The sequence below is a fragment of the Podarcis liolepis genome, assembly GCF_965112155.1.
Source record: "Podarcis liolepis genome assembly, chromosome: 5".
Lineage (NCBI taxonomy): Eukaryota > Metazoa > Chordata > Lepidosauria > Squamata > Lacertidae > Podarcis > Podarcis liolepis.
The window spans coordinates 19,488,619-19,515,241 of record NC_139556.1 but is presented as its reverse complement, the minus strand read 5'-3'; the positions used below and the strand labels follow the sequence as shown (position 1 = coordinate 19,515,241).

Here is a 26,623-nt window from a genome sequence, read left to right as displayed (position 1 = left end):
CGGCCCCCCACAAGGTCTGAGGGACAGTGGACCAGCCCCCTGCTGAAAATGTTTGCTGACCCCTGGACTAGGTGACTCTTGTGGTCCCTTCCAGCTCCACATTTCTACGATTCTGTAAGTATTTGCAGCTTCCCACAGCATTTAGCATTTAAGAAGGAAAATGGGTTCCCAACATTTACATATTTTATTTATTATCAATTTTATTCACATTATATGCAACCTGCTCTTCACTGTTCGCGCAGTCCCAGAGTGAGGAGCAACACTAAAGTACAATAAAATGATGCTTCATTGAAAAACAGCTTTCGGTAAAAACAACAACAACAATAGACTAAACATTGTAAATGCAACCTCAGGCCTACCCAGCCAGAATATTAATCTCCAGACTACTTCACCCTGCTTGATGAATCAGATAGCAATGCCTAATCCCAGTTGTTAGCCCAACAGTAATACATTATCTGGTAATTATTGTGTAAATGAAATCGCTTTTCTCCAAATAAATGACTATTGTGTTTCAAATCCTGCATATTTTCCCATTTAAATCTTAATTAGATACATATGCAAATGTGGTCTACTGATTAATTAATCAACCAAATTTTCTTCGATTGGGTTGAAGCCAGACAAAGTTGATCCCTCCCAGCATGTAAAATCAAGGAAGGAAAGAACCGGATCTGATGCTCATGTGACATAATAAAGTCACTACCAGGTGACCAAACGGCATCAGTTATGTAAGGAATCTAGAGGGTTTTGTTTGACTTCACCCTCTAGTGGTCAGAGCTGTCATTTCCACATTTAAAGGCTGGAGAGTGAAAACCGAAAATGGATGCATGTTCAGAATGCATGAAACTTCTGCTGTGTTTTGGCAGAGGTATTTAGCCAGGAATTTTGCCTGGGGTGAAGCCATTGGGGCTCTAATAATAATAATAATAATAATAATAATAATAATAATAATAATAATTTATTTATACCTTGCCTATCTAGCTGGGTTTCCCCAGCCACTCTGAGTGGCTCCCAACAGAATATTAAAAACACAATAAAACATCAAACATTAAAAACTTCCATAAACAGGGTTGCCTTCAGATGTCATCTAAATGTCAGAAAGTTGTTTGTTTCCTTGACCTCTGCCCAGTATACCTGAAGGGGCGTCTCCACCCCCATTGTTCAGCCCAAGCACTGAGGTCCAGCTCTAAGGGCCTTCTGGCGGTTCCCTCCCTGCGAGAAGTGAAGCTACAAGGAACAAGGCAGAGGGCCTTCTCAGTAGTGGCGCCAGCCCTGTGAAACGCCCTCCCATCAGATGTCAAGGAAATAAGGAAGTTTTTAATGTTTGATGTTATGTTGTGTTTTTAATATTCTGTTGGGAGCCACCCAGAGTGCCTGGGGAACCCCAGCCAGATAGGCAGGGTATAAATAAATTATTATTATTATTATTATTATTATTATTATTATTATTATTATTATTCCAGCAATAACCCAGTGATGTAGGTTAGGCTCAGAGTTGGTGACTCATCAACAGACGTTCTGTGAGCTTCATTGAAGTTTTGTCTCTCCAGAGTGTTTCCTTGGGAAAATAATAGCTTGCTCATATGCACATACTTTTGTGAGATTTCAGGTAATGCCAATCATAACATTTAATGTATCCTGAAAAGTAGTGCAGCACTGTAGAAATGACTCCTTTCTTCCCCAGTATATTATTTTGCAAGGCACCTGACAGGTGGAAATTGATACAGAAGGGGAGGAAATGTATTGTTTGTGTTCACTGTTGTTTTAAAATTTCAAGCAGCCTTACCTTGGATTTAGTTGCAGCTGGTCACTTTGCTTTTGCTAATGATTGATGAGGTATCCTCATCAAAACCTTCAAGTGAGTCATTGGAGCAGAAAGCACAAGTCCTTAGAAAATGCATTAAAAACAAAGCCAATGGAAATGGCATCAAGATTCTCCATTAACTGTCTTCTTAGACCTGGAGGGAGGGAAAGACAGGCTGAACACCAAGAATTTTCTAGTAAATAAACATATTTCTAGGGGGAGGTTCGAGGCAACTAAGAAAAATGAAATCACTCCTGCTACAAGAGTTAAACACAGCAAATCACAGAACAGAATGGTACTCGGGGAGCAAACAAGCTTGAAGTCCTTCAGGGGGTTAGCATTTTATTGAGAAAAGACAATGCAGTAGGCGCCAAAGGAAAGAATTGGATGCCATCAGTCTTCTGAGGCTCCTGGAGTAGCTTTTTCAAGAAAAAAAGATCAATTAAATGCTGCTGCACATAAAAGACTTTCAACCCAGTTTCATTTGGTGCAAATCGTTGGAGCTAAACTTAGTCATACACACGAATAGACCTATTGTCATCAATGGGTCTTAACTCAGTCGTGAGTTAAGCTCAAGTATCTTTAGTTTCAGTGGGTCTGCTCTACGTCCGTATGGCTATGTCTGGATTCAGCCCAATCATTCCAGAACATCTCCACAATCGAGAGGAAGCGTTGAGTCCATTGAAATCAGGGCTGGATCTACACTGACCCTTTTAACGTCATTTTCCCTTACTGGAACAATATTAGATATGGCGTTTTAAAATGTCACAGGGCATACTTGTTAACTAAAATGTTTTTCCCCTTGGTTTCCCCCCGTCCAATGTTAGTAATATGCACCCACACTATTTCCCAAAACACTTTCTTTCTCTGCTGTTGGTCGCTGGTTGTTCTGCTCCACCTACTGGTATCACATTTTAATTCTTCCTTCCTCCCCTCCATGTTTCACCAATTAGCAGCATAAGATGATTAAAAAGTAAGCGATTAAAAAAGACAAGGTAATAATGCATCATGAACATAAAAAGCAGGACGCCATGTGTCCATTTATGTTATCAAAACCCTTCTCTAACTCTTCCTTAACATTAAAAACATGAGGGAAGATCCATCCCGGGTGTGGAGAACCTCCTGATATTGCTGAACTACAGCTCACATCCTCCCTGGCCACTGGCAATGCTTGCTGGGAGTTGTAGTTCAGCAACCTCTAGAAGACCAAAGGTTCCCCACATCTGATTTTAAAAAGCTGGGGATGCAGATAAACCTGCCCTAGGAGCTTCTGGTGAAACTCTTTGAGCACCATTTGATGCATTCTGCCTTGTTGGTATGAAGAGGCTTCCTACCGGGGTGACCGGTCTCCCCGCAATTCCCTTCTTTGTCCACAGCTGCATGGTTGGTAGTGCACACATTCCTTAATTGACACAGCGCTGCCTTGAGTCCTGGCAAGTTGTCAGCTGATGGTTGTGATGCCCCTCTTTCAGACTCCTCCGTGTGTTTCTCTCTTTTCTCCATCCTGCCTCGCCCAAGTCTCCTCCTTCTCTGGACCTTTTGCTACATCTTTTCCTGGACCTTCTTCTCCTCCCCTATGCGGTGGCTGGTGAGATGATTCTCTGGTGCACTCTGCTGCTATTGAAGGGCAATTGAGGGAAGGGGGAATAAATTCCTTCTTAGCAAGGTGGTAGAGGCAACGGGGGACAGTTCCATCAGCATTGCAATACTGCTGGGTGACATGGAAGGCTGAGAGTTCACACCAGTCAGGAAGCTATACAAAAAGTTTGTTATCTTTATTAAGCAAGAAAAGAACAGGAAAGACCCGACTCCATCCAGATTAAAATTAAGTCCAGTAACTAAAGTATATCATATTATATTATTTCATAAAATTCATAGACCGCTTGATTGTAAAAAATACAACAACAAAAATTCAAAGCGGTTTGCGAAAAATAAAACAGTAAAATCAAGAAAAATTCGCAACCCTGCTTTAAGATGATGATGATGATGATAATAATAATAATAATAATAATAATAATAATAATAATAATAATTTCTTTATTTATACTTCACCCATTCAGCTGGGTTCCCCCAGCCACTCTGGGTGGCTCCCAACAGATTAAAAACAGAATTAAAATCCTGCTGCTATTGAGGAGCGGGGGGAATAAATTCATTCTTAGCAAGGTGGTAGAGGCAACGGGGGGCAGTTCCGTCAGCACTGCATGTACCCATAGTTGCCGACTGGTCCAGAGCAGATGTGAGCCCCATGATTGCCCCACAGTGGCAGTGGAATAACATACTTTCCAACATTTCTTTGATGAATATAGGGACATCCTATTCCATACCCTCCAGCATTTCTCCCATGAAAATAGGGACATCCTAAGGGAAAATGGGACATCTTAGGATCAAATCAGAAACCAGGACGGCTTGTGTAAAGATGGGACTGTCCCAGGTGAAAATAGGACACTTGAAGGGTCTGGAATAAATCTGGCAGCGAATTGCCTTACCTACCTGCTACTGCTGCTTCTGCCCCAAGTCCAGCAACTCTGACCATCTTTCCTCATGGTCCTGTTTCTTGCCCCACTGCAAACTCTTCTCTCTTCCCTCAGAAACCTGGTCATGGGAGACCCTGTTGCTAAGCGCCTCCTCTGCCACTAAGTCTTTGTGACATCATCAGTGTGACATCCAACAGATGCTAGAAGCTTTGTGGCCACCACAAACCCCATAGCACATTACAGTATTGATTTTGTTGGCAGCCCCAGTGCTTTAATCTCATGTAAATATTCATTAGCTAACAATAAATCCCTGGCTGAAGGGAACAGATTTGAATGAAGAGTTTAATGGGAACCATTAAAAGAAAATCTTTTTGAAGGGGATTCCACCAGTAAGTAAAATGCTGCGAAATGTAATAACTCAACCTAAGGCTGGCCTTGGTTCAGCTGTAGTTAACTATAACAAAATATCATTCGCCTATTGTTTATGTGAAAAATTGCACAGAGATCCGTCTCTGTATCTCAACAGCGCACATGAACGGCTGTGAATAGGCTTCTACAAGACTGATTATGCTATTGATTACATGCTGCCATTTTGGAATCGTGAATGGATGAGTTTGAAGATAGAGTTAATAGATTTAAATGAAAAATGAACACTATCTTTCAGTGCCCTAAAAACATACTGCATTGTAATCTACAGAAGAAGTTTTGTTCAAAGGAACAGTTGGAGGAATAGGAGAAGATTACTGCATAGTATTTCCTCCCCTCGAGGAAGATGATTCTTTGTTTAAAAATTTGGGTGATGTACTCTGTCCATTTCTGATAGCCGGTTTTGTCCAAATAAATAAACCAGAATGATAGATGCATCAGATAAACAGGATAAAGTGCCTGATCTGTTTACTCCCTCCATATTCACATCACTTGTGATGTGGCGTGTTCCTTTTCCATAACCCATGGGTCAAACTAGATGTTACATTAAATGCACTTTTAACTAATTGACTAAAAACTGAATTATATTTTAAAAAATTTAAAAATGCCCAGTAGCACCTTAGAGACCAACTAAGTTTGTTCTTGGTATAAGCTTTTGTGTGCATGCATACTTCTTCAGATACACTGAAACAGGAGTCACCAGACCCTTATATATAGTGGGAGGGTGGGGTGAGGTTTTTCTCAGGAGGGTAGTAGGAAATGGGTGATTGACTCAATGGGTATGGTAAACCTGTTGACAACTGTTAACGACTGCAATTGTGTACACTTGAAAACATTGGCAGCATTAAGATAAATTCAACAGTGTAAATACGTTTTGATGGGTGGTAATAATGGAGCACTGAATGGTTTAGTTTATGTAAAATATGCAGGCATTTATGGTTTTTCAAAAGGAACCTGGGGAAGAGAAGAAGGGAAGTCATTGATATTTTAAGGATGTTTAAATGAATATTCAAAATTGTAAAACAGAAAATTTAATAAAAATTATAAAAAGGAGTAGGGAGATGCCCACTAAAGTGCTCTGGGGCATGTTTTCCCCACAACCCACTGCAGCAGCTTTTTTGGTTTTGTTTTTTGAGGTTTCAGGGACACGTGGAGGTCAGAGTAGTTAGGGGGAATTTTGTTGCATGAGCAGAAGGTTATTCTGCTTACCCAATGACTTCCCTGGATTCAAGCCTGTTTTCTCATCTACATCATAGTCCAGTACGTACGAATCAGGAGAGTTCATTTTAAAATGTGTACCTTGCACAATGCACAAACAAAACCTTTGGGCATCCCTAATTCCATAACCCTTCCATGAAGGTTCAGCTTTCATTTCTGGGGAGAGAGGAGGGAGAAAGAGAGATCTAGTCTTACTATTTATGGAACTATAAGGGGGCAATGTGCAACAGTTATCATTCTGGCCCAGGTGCTTCCAACATCCAGCACTCTGGTCAATGTGCAAAGGCACTAGAATCATGGCATTATTTTTTCTTCCATTTAAAAAATTGTGTATATGTGTGTGTGTGTGTGTGTGTGTGTGTGTGTGTGTGTGTGTGTGTTGTCTTTGTCCATGGAGTTTTCTTGGCAGGGATACTGGAGTGGCTTGCTGGTTCCTGCTCCAGGTGGATCATGTTTGGTCAAAACTCTCCACTATGACCTGTCCACTTCTTGAGAGTCCCATGGACTGCAAGAAGATCAAACCTATCCATTCTTAAGGAAATCAGCCCTGAGTGCTCACTGGAAGGACAGTTCATGAAGCTGAGACTCCAATACTTTGGGCACCTCATGAGAAGAGAAGACTCCCTGGAAAAGACCCTGGTGTTGGGAAAGATGGAGGGCACAAGGAGAAGGGGACGACAGAGGACGAGATGGTTGGACAGTATTCTCGAAGCTACCAGCATGAGTTTGACCAAACTGCGGGAGGCAGTGGAAGACAGAAGTGCCTGGCGTGCTCTGGCCCATGGGGTCACGAAGAGTCGGACACGACTAAATGACTAAACAACAACAAAGGGGGCAATGTGCAACAGTTTTCATTCTGGTCCAGTTGCTTCCAAATTCCAGCACTCTGATCAATGTGCGAAGGCGCTAGAATCATGGCGTTATTTTTTCTTTCATTTTAAAAATTGCATTAATTTTTTTATTTAAAAAATATAACCAGATTTGGCAGTTTAAGATTGATTTCAGACCAATTTCGGACCCTCTTCCCCACAGCATATCCTTAGCTCTGCCCTTTACAACATTCCTGGCTACAGGCCTGAGAAAATCTGGGTTTGAGCATCCTTCATGGATAAATTCAACATATGAAACAAAGACATGTTTTGTACTGGAGGGGAAAACATTTAGAAAAATCATGGACAATTAACACCTTGCATTGTAATTATGATTATTGCTGGCTGAGACAATGTTTTCCAAGGGGCCGCCCCCTCCCCCTTTGTGTCTCCCCGTCCTTCCATCTCTGTGCACAAATAACATTCAGGGTTTCCTCAGCTCTTTTATCTTCCACCTCCAATTCATTTCTGAGCAGCCACTTCAAAAGGCTCTTTGCCTGCTTATATCATAAACATCATTTTCTTTTGCCCTCAGGATACTATCAATCCAGGAAAGAGACACCAGCGCATTGTTGTCAGGGACACAGATGGCTGAAATGTATACATCTATTCCATTTTGTTGAGTAGTTTTAATGTGGGAGAAGGTAGCCCAGCCTAGAATAAGCTGCATGTAAATGAAAAGAGAGAAAGAGAGAGAGAGAAAACAGCCAACAAGGACTACTTCTATTATGAAGGAACAGGAAGCACCTGGCATTCAAAAGCAATAATCTTAAATTGCCAGGAGTTCCTGCCTTCAGTGAATTCGCTTGGGAAAGAAGGTGCATGTTAAACTACCCTTAAATAAATGAAGAGGTGAATCATAGGATTATAGCGCTGACCGTAGGTCATGCAGCCCTCTAGCCTTCAACCCAGGATCCATCTTTAACACAAATCTGCAACACGAGATTCATGTTTTAATTATTATTATTTTCTACTGCACATGCCTGTCTTTTCAACGTACCCACTCACTCCTTCCTTTCTTCTTCACCTTGCTGTCTCCCTCGCGATCAGTCATTTTCCTTCTCCGATAGGAATCCCCCAAAGAGAGGGATAGAAAATAACGGGGGTGCTACAGCTGCGTGGCCCACCCTCACTTGTGCCACAAGCCACAAGCCACTCGTCACACCCTGCTGAGTTGACAACCGATTTTTCAAGCAGTGTTCTAGGGAATGCCGTGTGAGGAACGCTCTCTTGCCTCGGGGATCGAAAGGCAAAGCCTAGGAGAGGAACAACTTCCAGAGGGAGTAAGGAAGAGCTGAAACGTTACCAACGGTTAGGAAAGAGATGTCCAGTTTGCTAAGTTGGGTCGCATCCTTGTGCAAACAAACCCTGGGCTTCTCCCCTGTGAGGAAATGAGTAATAATGGTGGGCAAGCTCTCCTGAGAGACACCACTTGTCCATGGCTTCCAATCTTTCCTGCAATACATTGGCATAGAGTCATGCATTCTCCATGAGGCAGTGGTGCCTAACTGGCCACAGCTGGCTCTCCATGGGTCTGCCTAGTCTATGCCGCATGATCCTCTGCAATGTGGTGGGACTCTTTTACAGCCATGCAGGGCTTCCTTGGCTGTTACCTTGGCATGAGGGACGTGGGTAGCACTGTGGTCTAAACCACTGAGCCTCTTGGGCTTGCTGTTCGGAAGGTCGGCGGTTCAAATCCCCACGACGGGGTGAGCTCCTGTTGCTCTGTCCCAGCTCCTGCCAACCTAGCAGGTCAAAAGCACACCAGTGGGGGAAGGTAAATGGCGTTTCCGTGTGCTCTGGTTTCCATCACGGTGTCCCCTTGCACCAGAATCAGTTTAGTCATGCTGGCCACATGACCTGGAAAGCTGTCTGTGCACAAATGCCGGCCCCCTTGGCCTGAAAGTGAGATGAACACTGCAACAGCATAGTTGCCTTTGACTGGACTTAACCATCCATGGGTCCTTTACCTTTACCTTTTTAACTTGGCATGAAAAGGATTCTTTGAATGAAAAAAGCATGAAAAGCACTGATCTAGTCACACCCCCCTTTTCCCCAGCCAAATACTTACATTTATTAAAGAAATTTTAGGAAACCAACAATGTCAATGGTACCTGAATGTAAAGCTGATCTTGTTCTTCTAACTTATATTAGGACCTTACTAGAGCATTGGATTTGGACAAACTTCTACTACATCTTGCAGTGTCGAAGACAAAAGAACATTTGCTATAAACTATAAGAATACCCCTCTTCTGCTTGTTTTTTATTTTCTACAAGTGCATTACTCTTGATGTTTTACCTGTTTTGTTAATTAGTGACAATTAAAGCAAAATTGTCCTAATTTCTTAGAAGGAACGTCGGTATGTATATACGTAACTTGCCACAAGCTGCAAAAATAAAGGCTAAATAAAAGCAGTTCACAATTTTGTCTGCAGACCAGATATACTGCCCCCTTACTTTTTGGTTGCTCCCCTCAAAAGGGTTTAGGCTGTCTTCAGACCTGACTCTCCCAGGTAGTTAGCAGGGAATGCTTTGGTGTTGATCTTTGAGGGAGCCTTTCAAAGTTTGTACGGAGTTCTTTTCCCTCATGAACAAAAACAAGCACCACATTCAATGCCTCAGCGCTGTGTTGCTAATACAATCAGTTTGTGGCTCAGTGTAAATGTCCAGTCCTCCTCAGCAATGCTCTGGACCAGCTGCTTTTCCTGTATCGTATACGGATGTACGCTCTGAATTTCTTTCCTGTGCACCTTTCACTTCCCTCGTTCTCTACGTTTGTCCTTGTTGAATTTCATTTTATTGAGCTCAGCCCAGATGCTGCCCATGGCTTCTGGATCTTCCAACCAGGGTTTTAATTAACCGGAATGGTTGAGGAGAACGGAATGAACCTCACCGAATTCCAGCCCTTTTTTTTTTGGCAGACGCAATTTATGGGACATCAAATGCTGCAAGGGAAGTTGGTGCAACGTTCGGCTCAGGTGTTTGAGAATATCTCCAGAATCGCAGAGGAATGAATTAAAAGAAAAACACCAAAGCCAAAAATAGCACGTCTGTCATGTCGTACCAGCTGCATTTCCTACAGGAGGGCCATTTTAATCCCGTTCCCCATCCTGTGTGACAGGATCTTTGTTCTTTTTATAGCATCATTAACCTCCCCTAAATAGTTCCTCGCCGTCTTTGGTAACTCCAGCATACAAATGAAACGGAGGGGGGAAATCTACAGGAAGAGAGCCAGGAGAGACAGATAACAAAGACAAAAGAGGGACTGGGGGAAGGAGAGGAACGCCAAATGCTACAGATGCTGTATCCACCCCCAGCAATTCCACAGCGCCATTATTAAGGCCCCACAAAAAAAGATAGATACCAGGAGGCGAGCCAAACGATGCCGGTATAAAAATCCATCCTCCGTGTTGACTCACACACAGAAGAGCGAGGCGAGGAGGGAAATAAAACAAGCCAGCAAGACATTTGCTGTAAAGGGGAGAGAGAATCAACAGGCCGCCTCAAGGAATGATCAATGGAAAGCTAGGAGAAGAACCTTCAAGGGCAGGAATGGAGAAAGGAGAAACGCGCATATACAGGTCTCAAGCCACAAGCTCAGCATCCCCCTCAGACACATTAAGCAAGGACGTAAAAAAGAAGGAAAGGGCGGGGGAAGGAGGTTTGGGAAAGAAAGAGGAGGCAAAGGAATCCAAGGAGCAAGTTGCTGGAGTCCGCTGTTGGAATTTATAGGGCATCAGAGACACCATATTAAAGGTGCGGGGAGAGAAGGCAGAAGGGAGGAAACAAACCTACTCTTAGAGATAGCCCTTAAATTAGTTGTCTGGCAAGGGGAGAAAGAGAAATGGCGAGGAAAGTGTTTGTATGCCTGTGCGCCGGGAGGAGAACAGCACAATGGGAATGAATGTAATTCCAGGGTGCAAAGACTTCTCCAGCGATGGAACAGATTGCACCTTTAGCTGGACGTCCCCTCAGTTCAGCTCCATGATGAAGCGAGGGTTAATGGTTTTCCGGTGTAGTCCATACCGTTGGTTTGCTTGACACGGCCCACTTTCCCAAGTGGGCAGAAGTTCCAGGGCAAACTTTGAAGAAGACGATTTCATGAGGAGGAGACCAAGGGCCAAGCTGTCTCTTTTCCTTAGGATTCTCTTTTTAAGGGGCCACAAGGGGCCTGATCCAGATCATGGCGCAGAAGGAAAGGGTTTTTAACATTATCCCATGCTATTTCCAACGGAATGATGCCCCTCTGTCAAACTGCCATTTACTGCAAATATCTGTTTCAGGAGGGTGGTTTTCAGTGCATCGGCAAAAACCCTGACCCCTCTGCCGTGGCTGTTGTTAGTTTTTTTTCCTGTTCTGTTCTGTTCTTTCTTTCTTTCTTTCTTTCTTTCTTTCTTTCTTTCTTTCTTTCTTTCTTTCTTTCATGCACAAACTAAAGGGGAACCATTTAAAAGGGACAGGGAAAGAAACGTTAAAAGGGTTAAGGTAAAGGGCCCCTGGACGGTTAAGTCCAGTCAAAGGCAACTCTGGGGTTGTGGCGCTCATCTCGTTTTCAGGCCGAGGGAGCCGGTGTTTGTCCACAGACAGCTTTCTGGGTCATGTGGCCAGCAGGACTAAACTGCTTCTGGCACAACAAAGCAATGTGACAGGTAAACACTGTTTACCTTCCCGCCGCAGTGGTACCTGTTTATCTACTTGCACTCGCATGCTTTCGAACTGCTAGGTTGGCAGGAGCTGAGACAGAACAACAGGAAACCAAAAGGGAACTATTTAAAAGGGAAAGGGAAAGGGAAAGGGAAAGGGAAAGGGAAAGGGAAAGGGAAAGGGAAAGGGAAAGGGAAAGAGAAGAGAATACTACAATCTACAATCTGAAGTGGTTCTACTCAGAATTCTACCATGTTAGCATACTGCCTTCCTTCTGCATAACCTGAAGAATAGCTCCATGTCCCTGCTTGCAAAGAACAGAAGGCTGGCTCAATTTTTTGCCCCCTAATATTTAGTGTTGGCATTGAACATTATAAAGCCACTAAGTCACATTCTTGGTCCATGTGGCTCAGTATTGTCACCTCGGACTAACAGTGGCTCTCCAGCTCTCCAGAGTTTCAGACAGCCCTTCTGTTGGAAAGGAGAAGATCTTTCACCTGAAATGAGTGGGGAATGAACCATGAACTTCCTTATCCACAGAGCAAAACCTCTGCCGCTGAGCACACCGCTGTAAAAATATTGGCAGGATTTTGGTTCCACCGTGATTTAAACTTGGATACTAGCTTCAACATCTACAGCACTGACCATTAAACACTGGCCATTAATGTAGGAGAATAATGGGGTGACCAGAATATATCTCCCCATTAAGCTCACTAGGTAACCATGGGCCAGTCATGGCCTCAGGCAATTGTGAAGATAGCTTCTTGGAGGAAAGGTGGGCTATAAATGTAAAAATAAAATAAATGAAAATGATTTCCAGTGCCTTGTACATATATTTTTAGTATTTATTTTTTAAAAAAATCTGGTTCTAGAATGACAATTAACAACAATGCCAGAGTGGCAATTAGTCACTCTGCTGTATGCAGGGTGACCATGTTAACCCTCGAGTTACACATTTGTACAGTGTTTGAAATTTAAAAGGCAAACTAGAATGGGAATGCAAGTAATGTGAACCATGGGGAACTGCTGGACTTAGGAGGCTGCAAGATACTAAACCCAGTTTCATGCACATGGCAAAGGCAGACTTGCCTGAGATGCCCATTTATTACAAGGCCATTAATAATCACAGCCAGGTGTACTTTTCTGACATTCAGTTGCCTTATGTTCAGAGTCACTCATTTAGCGTCACACATCTGCTGATCCGCTGCTATGCCCTAAATATCAATTTGGAACCATGAGATCCAAAGCCTGTGGCAATTAGGTATTACAGTTAGTGTGATTAATATTTTATTAATTTGTATAGCATTTCACATTATTATTATTATTATTATTATTATTATTATTATTATTATTATTATTATTAAAAAAACCCACCAAAAGTGCTTTATGAGAAAAGGAAGTGAGACAATAAGATTCTTATAAAAAGAAACTAGGATAAAGCATTATAAAAGTATGCACAGAATAGGAAATCGTTTAAACGGTAAGCTGGCTGTTTGCCATAATAAACACTGATGGTGAGGAGGAACTGTTAAAATGGAATTGGTGCTCTTTTAATTACCTAACACCCCCCCCCCCCAATTAAAATTAATGGGAGACAAACAGCATTTGAGCTACAACTTTTAACAAATGTATTCAAACGTATTAACAGTGGCTGTAAATTAATACTTTGCAGTCTCCTGCTGTTTCTTATTTAAGATTCACCCCATTTCCTCAGTCTTCGGTATCGTGCTTACGGACTCCTGCCCACGTTACATCTTTTAAAGGTGTGCATCTGACTTCAGTGTACAGTATAAAGTGTGGGGGTTTTTTTACAAAGTATTTTATGCTTATAAAAACATGTTCCACATTCATTAGCCCAGCACCAATCCCTGACGTGTGTAAATATTGATTTGCTCCTACATATACAACCCTTTGACCAAACTGCAGGAGGCAGTGGAAGACAGAAGTGCCTGGTGTGCTCTGGTCCATGGGGTCATGAAGAGTTGGACACGACTAAATGACTAAACAACAACAACAACAACACAGCCCACCTTTTGCCCAAGGAGCTCAAGATGGTACGCATGTTTTTTTCCTCCCCGTTTTATCCCCTCAGCAACCCTGTGAGGCAGGATAGGCTGAGAGGTGGTTCATGACAGAGTGAGCTTAGACCAACACTCTAACCACTCCACAACACTGTTTCTCCAAATGTATGATGCGTTGGCATCCATCTGTCTCAAGAGGCTATGGAGTGTGTCTCCAGGTGTCAGGGTCTGGGCAGAGGAGGAATGGTGAAGACCGCCTCCCCAGCCTGACCCTTCCAGAGGAGAAGAAGAAGATGGTTCAGAATTACAACAGGGGTTTGAGGGAGGTCACAGCTCAGAGGCAGATGAGGGGGAAAGCTGGGAAATGATGGGAGAGGAGGAGGAAGAAAAAGAAGCACCAGAGGGGGGACAGCTGATGGACACAGTGTCTTTAGAAAGCATTCCAGGCCCCCCACTCCCAGAGCCCGGCGAGCATTGAAAGTAGGAGAGCAAAGAGCTCAGAGGCAGAGGGCACATCTCAGCACCCATAGTGATGACGCATGAAGGGAGAGGGAAGTGCCATTATTCCAAGAGGCGGCATTTCCAAGCCTCTCTCTGTGAATATTGAATAAAAAGCAGTTGGGAAGAACTTTTCCTTGTCTTATCCGTTCCTGGCAACCTGCCATGGGGGTCAGATCCTCTGCCACCTGACTCCAAGGGTGAAGTGAAACTGCTGCCTTAGCAACACCAAAGTGACCTACGCAGGGCAGTGTGTATGGAGGTCCCAGGGTGTCTAGACTACAAGACCCCCTCCTCTCGGCCTCGCTGTTGTGGTCCAAATGAAAGCAGAACAATATGTTTGGCACCAACTTGGCTGCAGGAGTTGCCAGAAGGAGGCGTACAAGGCACCATCCAACTGTCTTAGGGACTCCAGATTTGTGGTGGGTTTTTCCCTTAGCCTTTTCTTCACCTGAAGTTATCCCGCAAGGCAGTGGAAGTTTAGGATCAAAGTTTTCCACCTCCTAGAGAGGCTTCTTTCCCCTCACTTCCCACTACAGTACAGTGGTACCTCAGGTTAAGTACTTAATTCGTTCCGGAGGTCCGTACTTAACCTGAAACTGTTCTTAACCTGAAGCACCACTTTAGCTAATGGGGCCTCCCACTGCTGCCGCGCTACCGGAACACGATTTCTGTTCTCATCCTGAAGCACTATTTCTGGGTTAGCGGAGTCTGTAACCTGAAGCATATGTAACCTGAAGCGTATGTAACCCGAGGTACCACTGTACATGCAAAAACCCCGTTCTTGACCATTGGCTCCTAGAAGCTGGCTCCTAGGCGAAACACAGTCATACCTCGGTTTTTGAACGTCTCCCTGTCAACATTTTGGTTTTTGAACACCGTGAACCCGGAAGGAAATGCTTCTGTTTTCAAACACGCCTCGGAAGTCGAACATGCCATGCGGCTTCTGCTGAGTACAACAACCTGAGGCCTAGCTGTCGGCTATTGAGTTTTCGGTTTTCGAACGTTTCAGAACTCAAACGGTCTTCCAGAATGGATTACATTCGGAAACCGAGGTACCACTGTATTTAAGCGTCTTGTGCCTACATTTTAAGAGCACCAAACCCAGATTGGCAGCTTTTCTCCCTGCAACAGTGCGTCTCCATGCCATGCTTGTTTTTTTAATAAGCCCATCGGTCTTATCACAAAACCGAATTGCTGCTTAAATCTATAAAGTATCTGACTCTCACAACAAATCTATAAAGCATTCAACACACCCTCGCCTGATATTAGGTGGCATCGAGCAAACTGTGTCAAGGAAGCTGAAGTACAGAAAAGTACTTTGCCTCTGTCTGAAGGGATGCTCAAAGTCACCTACAGTTTTACATGAAAAAAGGAAAATTTATTCTTTTGTTCTGTACAGCTTGATGGGAGAGAAAAGCACCATTTTACACCTTTGCCTCTTTGCCTTTCAGTAGAAATTACCAGGAGCCATAAAATGTTTCATCCATTTTTTCAAAACGAGATAGGGCTTTAGACCCAATAAATTTGCTGGCATAGGTCTTACTGTGTTGGCATTCTGGTGTGTGTGTGTGTGTGTGTGTGTGTGTGTGTGTGTAAAAAGGACAGTGTTTCCTTACAATTCAGGGGAAGCTCTCCTAACACAAAACTGGAAACAGTGGTCTGCGGAAGGGATTGCAGATCTATGCAAACCCTTCATGGCTTTGCTCTTATGTGAATAGAAAGGCTTCGGACAAGCAAGCACAGCTGAGCATAAATGCTAGGTCACTTTTTGTGAACGCTTTTGGGAGCAGCGAAATATGTTCCTCCTCTTTGGTGATTTTTTTTTTTATGGCTTCACTTCCTGGCTTCAACACACAGCCAAATCTGATTGGTTGTGTAGCATTCTGACATTATCGCGCTCGCTATGTGAGGCAGCTCAGTATGAAAGAATGATACCAAATCAGCAGCCAATCAGAGAAGGAGCAGCCAGTGGACAAGGCGAAAAACAGAAATTCCATGGAATATTTCACCCCACCTTTGCCCCCCAAATCAACTTTTATTTTTTGGATTTCCGATTGTTGCAAGACAACCTGAATGGTGCCTGGGCAATAGAAAGATGGAGTAGAAATATTTATATAAATAAAATATTTTTGGGGCAGAGCCCTAGCAAATACACCTCCAGCCTGTTCTGGCCAATTCCTCACTTAATCCAACTCAGTAGAAATATTATACAGGCAAAGCATGTTTAAGTTCAAACATTTTCAGTGGGAAATATTTAAACACACATGTATATATCCTATTGAAATAAGCTTGACTTAGAAGTTCATACCTTTGGACGGACTGTGTACTAACCTCAACAACAATAATCATTTTCACCAGCTGACATTGTGGCCAACCTATATGCTTCATTTCAACACCTTGCTAATAATAATAATTATTATTATTATTATTATTTATACCCTGCCCTCGCCAGCCAAGGCCGGGCTCAGGGCAGCTAAGGATCACATCAGGAACACCTCCTCCCTCACGGTATTTAGCACCGATTAGGCTTGCTAAGATGTATAAGACTGAATCAGATAAGTGTTAGAGATAAGACTGATCAAATAAGTGTTCTTTCATATGTGGTGGACTTCTAAAAGGTTAAAAGAGTATTGGGAAATGATCCATAATGAATTGGAAAAAATGTTGAAAAGTACTTTCCGCAAAAAAAACCCAGAGTCCTTTCTGTTGGGGATAATTCAGACTGAAATTCTCAGGTATCAGAAATGGTTATTTATGTATATTACTACCGCGACCCGTGTTTTGTTAGCCCAAAAATGGAAGACAAGCAAGGTCCCAACTAAAGAAGAATGGCAACTTAAGTTGAATATGTGCAGCTTGCAGGCTTAACTTATAGAGAACAAGAAGAACATACGTTTAGAGAAGATTGGAAAACATTTATTGAATATATGGGAAATAACTGTGTATAGTTGAAAATGCTGGCAGCATTAAGATAACTAAAACAGTGTAAATAAGATTTCATGGATGTAACAATGGAATACTGAATGGTTGTAAAATATGCAGGGATTTATGATATGTAAAATGAACCAGGGAAAGAGAAGAAGGGAAGTCACTGATATCTTAAGGGTGTATTGTTGGTAGCCAGATTGACATGTCCCAGGCTTACTGCTTTCTCTGCAGTGAAATGCCCTACTATAATGAAAAGGGTTGTAGAAAATTCGAGACGACTGAAATCTCAGGTTGCTATATCTCAATGACTAGGTGTTTCTTTCTTTCTTTCTCTGTCTCTCTGTCTCCTAATTATCTCACTGCCACTAGCAAGGAGATAACTAATGGGTAATAGCTGGTTAAATGCTCTTGAATGCTTAACCTTCCTAGATTGTAGTATCTCCCCCTACCCTAAGTTTTTCCCTTCTGAATCCTGTTTTTGGCTCAAACAATTAACAGTCCACCCTTCAGTGTATTGTGGCAATATAGGTTATAATGATAAGTCTTATAGTTATTAAGCAGAGACTAGAGAATCAATAACTTTCTCCTTTTTTCACATCTATTTTGCAGTCATTGTGCAGCTGATCTCCTGTTATTTCAGTGCCATTTCTCCCCCAAATTTGGCATCTTTATCATAATGTGAGCCAATCAGAAAATAGCCAGTGGAATATGATGGTGTCATAACCTCACATAGTCAGGTTTAGGGATGTGACGATGCAACTGAGGGTGAATTAAACTAATTCCGCAAAAACAAATTAGAGATGAGCTTGCAGTATCTCCGAATCTGGGAGAGCTGTGTACAGCCATTAACCAAATGAAAAACAACAAAGCCAGCGGACCTGATGGGATACCTGCTGAAGTCTTCAAAGTGGGTGGAATTGAACTTACACAACAACTTCACAAGCTCATCAAAAAAATCTGGGAGACAGAGGAAATCCCAGCAGACTTCAGGTGCCAAAATTATCAATCTCTTTTAAAAAAAGGTGGCAGAATGGATTGTGGAAACTATTGAGGTATCTCTTTATTAGCTGCGGCCAGCAAAATTCTGGCAAGCATCTTAGCAAACCATCTGTTAACAATATCCGAGGCTACCCTTCCTGAATCCCAAAATGGTTTTAGACCTTCAAAGGGGACAGGGATGTGGGTGGCGCTGTGGGTTAAACCACAGAGTCTAGGACTTGCCAATCAGAAGGTTGGTGGTTCGAATCTCCATGACGGGGTGAGCTCCCGTTGCTCAGTCCCTGCTCCTGCCAACCTAGCAGTTTGAAAACACATCAACGTGCAAGTAGATAAATAGGTACCACTCCAGTGGGAAGGTAAATGGCGTTTCCGTGTGCTGCTCTGGTTCGCCAGAAGTGGCTTAGTCATGCTGGCCACATGACCCGGAAGCTGTACGCCGGCTCCCTCAGCCAATAAAGCGAGATGAGCACCGCAACCCCAGAGTCAGTCATGACTGGACCTAATGGTCAGGGGTCCCCTTACCCTTACCTTAAGGGGACAGTGGACATGGTTTTCAGCACTCAACAGCTTCACTTGCCTTGTTGCCACTACAGTGCAGCAAGACCAGGAGTGTCAGCCCAGTTCCTTGCAAATGGGGACATTTCCCCCCCTCCCTGTTCAGAATGAGGACTGCCCTGCACTGTAGTAAAGACTCCCCCACCTCCTTTTTTGCAACACTCAGCAAAAAATCACTGTAAGGGGAAGCTTTCCACAGGGAGTAAAAGTGTTTGTGAAAGCACACCCTGCTTAACACAACTTATCGGACTTAATTGTACTATGTGCGCTTAATCTGCCCTTTGCGTATTTGTGGCTGGAATCTGAGTCCACGACACATCATCTTCTTCACCAAAATGAACTGAAATAAATAATCACGCCGAGGGCCATGAGAACTTGGCCTAGGCACAGCAATTTGGAATAGACAAGAGACGTACTTTAGCATATGCCAAAATTGCAGCTTTCCATTTTCTTTCTTCCTGGCCACATGTTATCAAGATGTGATCAAGGTACATTCTGGGGAGCTGTCTCTAAGCAAATTATAGCTGGAGGTTTGAGGTTCCTGCTTATTGCTGACATGTTACTCCATCAATCACCTCATTCTTGGCCAAAATTGCAGGAGTCCCTAGACACTTTATGGCTCACCATCTTTTATACATCCTCTGCAATCCTCTTCTAAAATTTCTGTGGCAAGAGCTTACCAAAAAAAAAAAGTGTTTAATCAATATTGGTTTGAAACATGTAAGAAGTCAAACCAAGTTTTCCATCAAGTTGACGTTGAGGTCTGTAATTATTCCTGAAGGTCCCCCCCCCCCCCTGCTTTGGAGGCTGTCTCCAGCTGCGCTAATTTTATGGGTAGCCTTGGTTTATGAGCCTTCACGACAGACCTGCCTTGGCATAAATGAGCAGGAATTCCATGGTTTCCCAAGCAACTTTCTTTTGGCCTGCTCTCTTTTCCTCAGACCCACTGCCCTCCCCTTCCTTTACAGGGTATTATTAAGCCTTTGGTTTTCGTGGCTGTGAACTGTCCGTTGACTTTGAAGAACAAAATTGCTAGGGAAACGATGAGAGGGGGGAAATGGGATTATTCAAACTGTGAGTTAAAACACTTTTGCGAGCCACAACATGGAGACACATCAGCAGATGCTACCTTCTAGGCCACTGGTGTCGAAGCCACCTTCCAAGCTGGAGACAGCGTGCGCTTGTCTCCTGTTTTAAAAAGTCGTATGACTGTTTTCTGTGACCAAATATGCCAAGGACTCTCCTGGTCTAAATAATATCAGCCAGCTAGCCCAGAGATGGAAAGAAGAAAGAGTCCCTACCAGAGAGGAATGGCAAACCAAGCTGTTGGGCTATGCTAAAAATGGCAAAACTGAACGGAAAGCTCAGGAACCAAGAGGACAAGAACTTCAAGAAAGAATGGGGGGGAAATCATAATTTATTTAGGAGACCACTGTAAGCAGATGAAAACATTAGCAGGATTTTAATCTCGCTTGTAATGTAACAAATACTATCAGTAATATGGATAGATATAAAATATAGGCTATGATATAATATGCAGTTGAAAACATAGATATTAGGATCCTTGGAGGGGATGGGGGGAGGTCTCAAGATTCAAAGTAATCTCTTTATATGGAAATGTATTTGGTTTTGTTTTAAATCTATATTTGAAAAATCAAATAAGAATGATTAAAAAAAAATAACATCAGCCAGGTCTCCCCTTTCTATTTTTAACCCTGATTTCTGGTATTAAATTCAATTTAAATTGCCCTCATTCCCCCGAGTTCTTCAGTCTTGCTTTGGCAAGTAAACAAATAAGAGTTTGGGCTCACCATCATTCTGGGGTTTCCATACCCTCCAACATTTCTCCATTGAAAATAGGGACATCCTATTTAATAATAATAATAATAACAATTGTTGTTGTTGTTGTTTAGTCGTTTAGTCATGTCCGACTCTTCGTGACCCCATGGACCAGAGCACGTCAGGCACTCCTGTCTTCCACTGCCTCCCGCAGTTTGGTCAGACTCATGTTGAAAACAGGCATAATAACAATAATAATATTATGTATTGGCCACCCATCTAACTGGGTTGCCCCAGCCACTCTAGGCAGCTTCCAGCATACAATATAATAAAACATAAAACATTTAAAAACTTCCCTATAGAAGGCTGCTTACAGATGTCTTCTAAAGGTTGTATAGTTACTTTTCTCCTTGGCTCCTCGGCTCCTTGGTCACAAATACTCTCCAGCATTTCTCCGATGAAAATAGGGACGCGGGTGGCACTGTGGTCTAAACCACTGAGCCTCTCAGGCTTGCTGATCAGGTCAGCGGTTCAAATCCCCATGATGGAGTGAGCTCCCGTTGCTCAGTCCCAACTCCTGCCAACCTAGTAGTTTGAAAGCACCCCAAAAAGTGCAAGTAAATAAATAGGTACCATTCCGGCAGGAAGGTAAACGGCATTTCCGTGCACTGCTCTGGTTTTGATGTTCTGCTGTGCGAGAAGCAACTTAGTCATGCTGGCCACATGACCTGGAAAAACTGTTGGCAGAGTGGACAAATGCTGGCTCCCTTGGCCTTTAAAGCGAGATGAGTGCTGCAACCCCAGAGTCATTCGTGACTGGACTTAACTGTCAGGGGTCCTTTACCTTTTTTTAAGGAAAAGCGGGACATTCCAGGATCAAACAGAAACTGGGATGGGTTCTGTAAATCCAGGACTTTCCCTGGAAAACAGGAACGCTGTTCAGCCTTTACACAGTGCCCTCAAGATGTTGCAAGCTGCAACTCCCTTTATCCACCTTTGGCTATGCCAGCTTCGGCAAAGACTTTGACACCTGTTTTCACTGGTGAGTGCCAGACCATTACGTTGCCCATAAGCCTGAATTCTAGGCTCCTTGTAAAACTTTAGAAGGAAGAAGCCTATCCAATGAAGCACATTTCTCCCCAGTCCCCAAGAGATGTATTTCCAAGTGTCTGGAATGAAAAGGAAGGAATTGTCTGACACTTTGGAATCCTGTATTTTGCTCACAAATGAGAAGAGGTGGCATTTTAAAACAGGCTGTAGAAAGAAAACTGGAAAGCCTTCCATGTGAATGTTAGCAAAGAAGACCTTGAATGGAAGAGAAGAAACCTGCATTGCTCACTGGCCTCTATATCCAGAAGGATATATTTATCGCCCCTGCGCCTCAGCAATCTGTCCTGGTTCATCCGCTGTGCTCTCAAATTCCCTCCCAAACATAAAAGCAAGCATCTATGAAAATGGAATTGATGTTCCAATGAGTGCAAAGCCCTTGCAGTGATTACAACAGAACAGCAATTGGAACAAACGGAGCCAACACTGAATGCCATTTTAAAGGTATAATTAAAAAGGAGAGGCTGTTTGGAATGGGCTATTTGCTGTAAAATATGTCAGGTATGTACTACAAATACTGCCCAGGTTTCTCTCGGCGCAATAACCTTGAAACTCTTCTGCTGGAATCATGTGTTGCGTTTACGAAGGCTCTGCACACAATAGGACCACTTAGAGTCTCTCTGCACCTCAAGTGTTTTGGCCGTGTTTAGCTAGTCTTTGACCTATGTTTAAGAGACCAATATAAGGGGATTTGATGGGAGGTGGAATAGAAACGGATGGAAGATGGCTCAGGGCTTTCTGTGCTGCAGTTGATGTTGCAAACCCCACCTATTCCGGAAATTCTTCCATTTAGCCCTTCAGACCCAAAGGCAGCTATGCCATAAGAGTGGGAGAGGTGACCCACTTCAGGCAATAGGTTTCAGGGCAGGAAAGTTTCAGTTATTTTGTTTATTATCATATTATACTTTTACTGGAGGGACATGAGCTTTATTGCCTCAGGCACTGATACGTCTTGAGCTGATCCTAATTAGTCTCTCCACTGAGCCAAAATGAAGCTTTATCAGTGTGTGAATGCATTTGTTCATATTTATCCCTTCTAATCGTTGCCTTTTCCATCCTTCACATCCCTCTGCCATCTCAAATCATTGTTGAAACTTGGAGTGTAAACTCCTCAGAGCAAAGGATGGTCCTTTTGTTTATACTACTCTTACAAAAGTGTTGCTCAGATCGGGTTATTTGCTATGAAATGTAACAGGTATATGCTATAAATATTGTCCAGGTTTCTCTCAGCACAACAACCTTGAAATATATGCCTTGCATTTGAAATAAATATTAGAATGATATTTTTTATTGTCTCCTCTCCCCAGGATGACAGTCGTGAACAAAAAGTGAGAAATCTGAGGCTCTGGAATAACTTCCGAATTGATTGTCTGCAATACTGATTCATGCATATTTCCATGTGGCATCAGGTCACACAATGAAAAAACAGCTCTCAAGATGTGGCTGGATGTAAGCTTCTGAACAATACACTCTATATTTCCAGACTCTGTGGCATTGCCCTTTAAACGGGCTGCAGGCTCCAGTCACCAACAATTGCAGAGTCAGCAAGTTATTGGGGAAAATGAAAGGGGCGGGCAGAGTTATATAGCAGGATGAGGCATATGATTGGTTCTCTGAAATCACCTGAGTCCCAGGACCAGGAGGATACTGGGACATGGTGTTGTTTTTATCCTCACTTGAACTGCTTGCAATTGCCTCCACCAATCAGCAACCAGGATAGAATAATAATAGAATTGTAGAGTTGGAAGGGACCCCAACTATTTAATATAAATTAAATAATAAATTAACAATTTGAAAATAACTCAGGGTTTATAGCCACCTGATATTGTCTGTGATCGTTTCAAGGCAGCATTATTTTCCTGCCATTCCTTTCAAAAAATACCCTGAAAAGACACCCACTGGCAAAAATTAAGGTATAAGTATGCACTTAAGCTCACTGACTTGCAACTAGGACAATGACATGTAGAGTTATATCTCAACTTAAACCTAAATTTGAATGGGTATTAGCGGACCCAAGCCTATGTTTGATTGCTGCCACTAGGTGCACCATTCTATTAAATAAAAATCTAAAGAGTGGTGTACCTTTTTTTTTCCAGAGGAAGAAAGGCTGCATTCAATGGCATTGCTCTTCATAGATTTTCAATCTACGCACTGTAAAATATCACCCTCTGCTGGATATCAGGAAGAACATGGTGCATATAACATCTCAAGATTTCCCCACAATGCCCTAGTAACAGAATGTACTCAGCCCAGGCAAGGGAACCAAGATTAGCTCTTAAATCTTGGATTCAAATTTGCTCATCATGAGAACATCTGATAGCTTTACCTTTTATAAGATAATCATTGAACTAGGCTGGATTGTGCCAAATGCTTAGATCTCTCTCCCTTGGAAACAGCAAAATTCAACATCTCCATAGAACTTCGCCACATTCTTGCTGTCCATCGAAACACAGATTACCCCCAAAGAATAACTTTAGAATGGACTTCGTTAAAGTGTAGCACTTTTTGCTCTTTGTTACATTTGCAGCTCAAGCATGCTTACTTAGAAGTAAATCTCTCTGAGCTTAGTAGGATTTACACTCAAGCAAATATTTTCAGATTGCACTTTGATTATGTAAGAACTCCACAATGCAGATTCTGTCTAGTTTTTCTGTCCCTGAATAGTGGTTTTCCATGGAAAATCCATATACCCATTTGAATTTTGAATGGTGACAAATCTAAGACTTGCTATAGAGTTGATTGTGAAACACTGTATTTTTAACAGCGCTCAATCATGCACAGAGATAGCGACCTGCCCCAGCTGTTTGTCTCAAAAATCTGGTATTTAAAGGTAGCCTATTTTTGTACACAGAAGTTCCATTTAGCTATGATGGGTAATGGCCATTAATAGAACAATACTCCATGAATTTGACTAATCATGTCTTGCCATCAGTGGCCATCAAACACATCTTGCAGCAGTCAATTCAACGTTAATTCCACCCGCCAATAATTTCTCTGGGTGGCTGAGTTCTAATATTATAAATGAATGAAAAAAGATGAGGGAGGGAACCATGACAATTGGATGGGTGGGGGAATGGGATGGGATGGCTAGAGAAGGAAGCAAAGGAAGAGCCACGCAGAAATAAAAATGGTAGACAAAGCCATCTCATTGTTTGATTAGGTCATTTCCTGGTTCCCACTGCTAAATTGTTGTTAGATGTCCCCAGGGACAAAAGTCATAGCTACCCGTAGATATCAATGGGAAAACACAGATGGAAAGAAGATAAAGTCCCTACCAGAGAAGAATGGCAGATTAAGTTGATGGATTATGCCGAAATGGCAAAAATGACAGGGAGAATCAGAAATTAGGAAAACCAAAATGTTAATAAAGAATGGGGAAAATTTATAATTTATCATAAAAACCATTGTAAACAGTTAAAATGGTTAGTAGGATTGGAATAACACTTGTAGTTTAATGGTGAATTTTTGATATAATGGAGATGTAAAAGATTTGGATTATTTTAATAGATGCAGGAGGAATTGATTAACAATAGGACCCACAAAGGGGAAGAGGGAAGTCCGGGAGATTCTATGGAATCTTGTCTTTATGTTTTATGTTGGATATGTGATTGTAAAACTGTGATCTGAAAAACCAACTAAATATTATTTTTTTTAAAAAAAAATCAATGGGGAAAATCTGTGGCTTTAATGTAGCTGAGAATGGGGACTCCTCAACCAACCACCCCAAAAACCAAAATGGAGGGGCAGGAGCCGAAATAGACCAATGAGGACTAAGCATACTCAGTGACCACAGGATGCTGGCTGACAGCTAGAAGGAAGGGAAAACAACCCAAGAAGAAGAGGAATGAAATGGATTGGACAGAATCCTAAACAGAAGAACTCCACACTACAACATTGTTCCTTCTAATACTGATACTGTGATTTTGCCAATGTAACCAAAACTGCACAGCCATGAACATGAGAGTGATATCGACAGACTCAGGCTAAGGTTGCTCAACAAACAAACAAAACCATCTTCAGAGAATAATCTGTGAGGGGTGGGGTAAAATTGCCCTGTAAGGACTCTAGGGCACAGAATGCTGAGCAACTGAGAAGGAATAAGAAGGGAACCGTGACAACTGGGAGGGTGAAGTGATTGAAATGGAGTCTCTAGAAAGAATGGCAGAGACACAGAAATATAAACAGTGTAGATGGAATCATCCAGTTGTATGGATAGGTCACTTCCTGGTTCTTACTGAGAAGCTATTTTAGGACGTCCTCAGAGATAGAGACAGGAGATGCCCATAGGCATTAAGAAGAAGAAGAAGAAGAAGAGTTTGGGAGACTTCCGGGTTGGTGCCTCCGGCAATGGCAGATTTCCTCTGACCAGGAGGAATCTGCTCCGTGGAAATTTGGGTCTGGCTGCCATGGCGAAGGTGGAGACCCGTAAAAATCACAGGCGGGAGAAGCCTGTGAACGTGGGATTCGGTGGGCACCTTTTGTGCCTCCCCTACTCGCGGGGAAACCCGGTTTCGGGGATCCGGAGCGATGTGGGGTGAGCGGCGCGGTGCTTCGAATCGTCTGCTTCTTCCACGGAGTGAAGCTGCATAGCTGTTGCCGGAGAGCATTGACTTTTTCCTGTGGACAATTTGTCTCCAAAGTAATTACCCATGAGTAGAGCTGACACGGGAGAATCGGATTTTAAACTTTTAATTTGGCATCAAAATGGGGAGGTTCAAAACAGGAAGTCCGCCTTCCCTATTTGTAAACAGACTGAGGCAAGGAAAGCCTTGGAAGTCTTGGAAAGCCTTTTGTAAAAGTCTAAATTTCCATCGGTAAAGAGCATAAAACCCCCCTTGGAGGCAGGAGAAGAGGGGGGAAGTTGTGGACTGAGTATGCCTGCAGGGGAGAGTGAAGGGAGTTAAAATACTGCCGCTCTGACCCTGGAAACGGGCTGCCAGTAGGACTGACGTTTTGGAATGTTCATTGACAGCACTTAGAACGTTCCTTGACAGCTAGCAAAGTAAGAGAACTACATTGTTTCTATTGTCTCCGGCTGCTTCTAAAAAGGAGTAAAAAGTAACTGAAATCTGAAACTAACTTTGGATTGTATGAGTTGCATTTAAAGGGGACATTGTTGACTATTATAAATAGAAACTGTTTCCCCCTAGTGGAAGTCTCTGAAATTGGTTACTTTATAAGAGCTGGGCTAGGGGGATTTCCAGCTGCAAGATAAAAATTGTGAGACTCTGAGATTGACCTTGAATCTCTCAAGTGTTATGGCAAATGGAAAGGAAAAAACAGATGAAATGTCGACAGAAG

General features: G+C 42.7%; 1 long non-coding RNA gene across 4 annotated transcripts; it reads right to left on the bottom strand.

Annotated features, from left to right (window-relative positions):
* Positions 1–203: 203 nt before the first annotated feature.
* LOC310707961 lies at positions 204–4,502 on the bottom strand. 4 transcript variants are annotated; one of them, XR_014526779.1, is made up of 4 exons: positions 4,292–4,482; positions 3,136–3,418; positions 1,784–1,955; positions 204–262 (listed from the first exon to the last, which is right to left on the bottom strand). It is a non-coding gene; the product is annotated as an uncharacterized lncRNA (long non-coding RNA). The 4 variants fall into 4 exon arrangements; XR_014526780.1 differs by lacking the exon at positions 204–262 and having other exon boundaries at positions 1,678–1,955; positions 4,292–4,450; XR_014526781.1 differs by lacking the exons at positions 204–262; positions 1,784–1,955 and adding an exon at positions 2,118–2,220 and having other exon boundaries at positions 4,292–4,450.
* Positions 4,503–26,623: the final 22,121 nt, after the last annotated feature.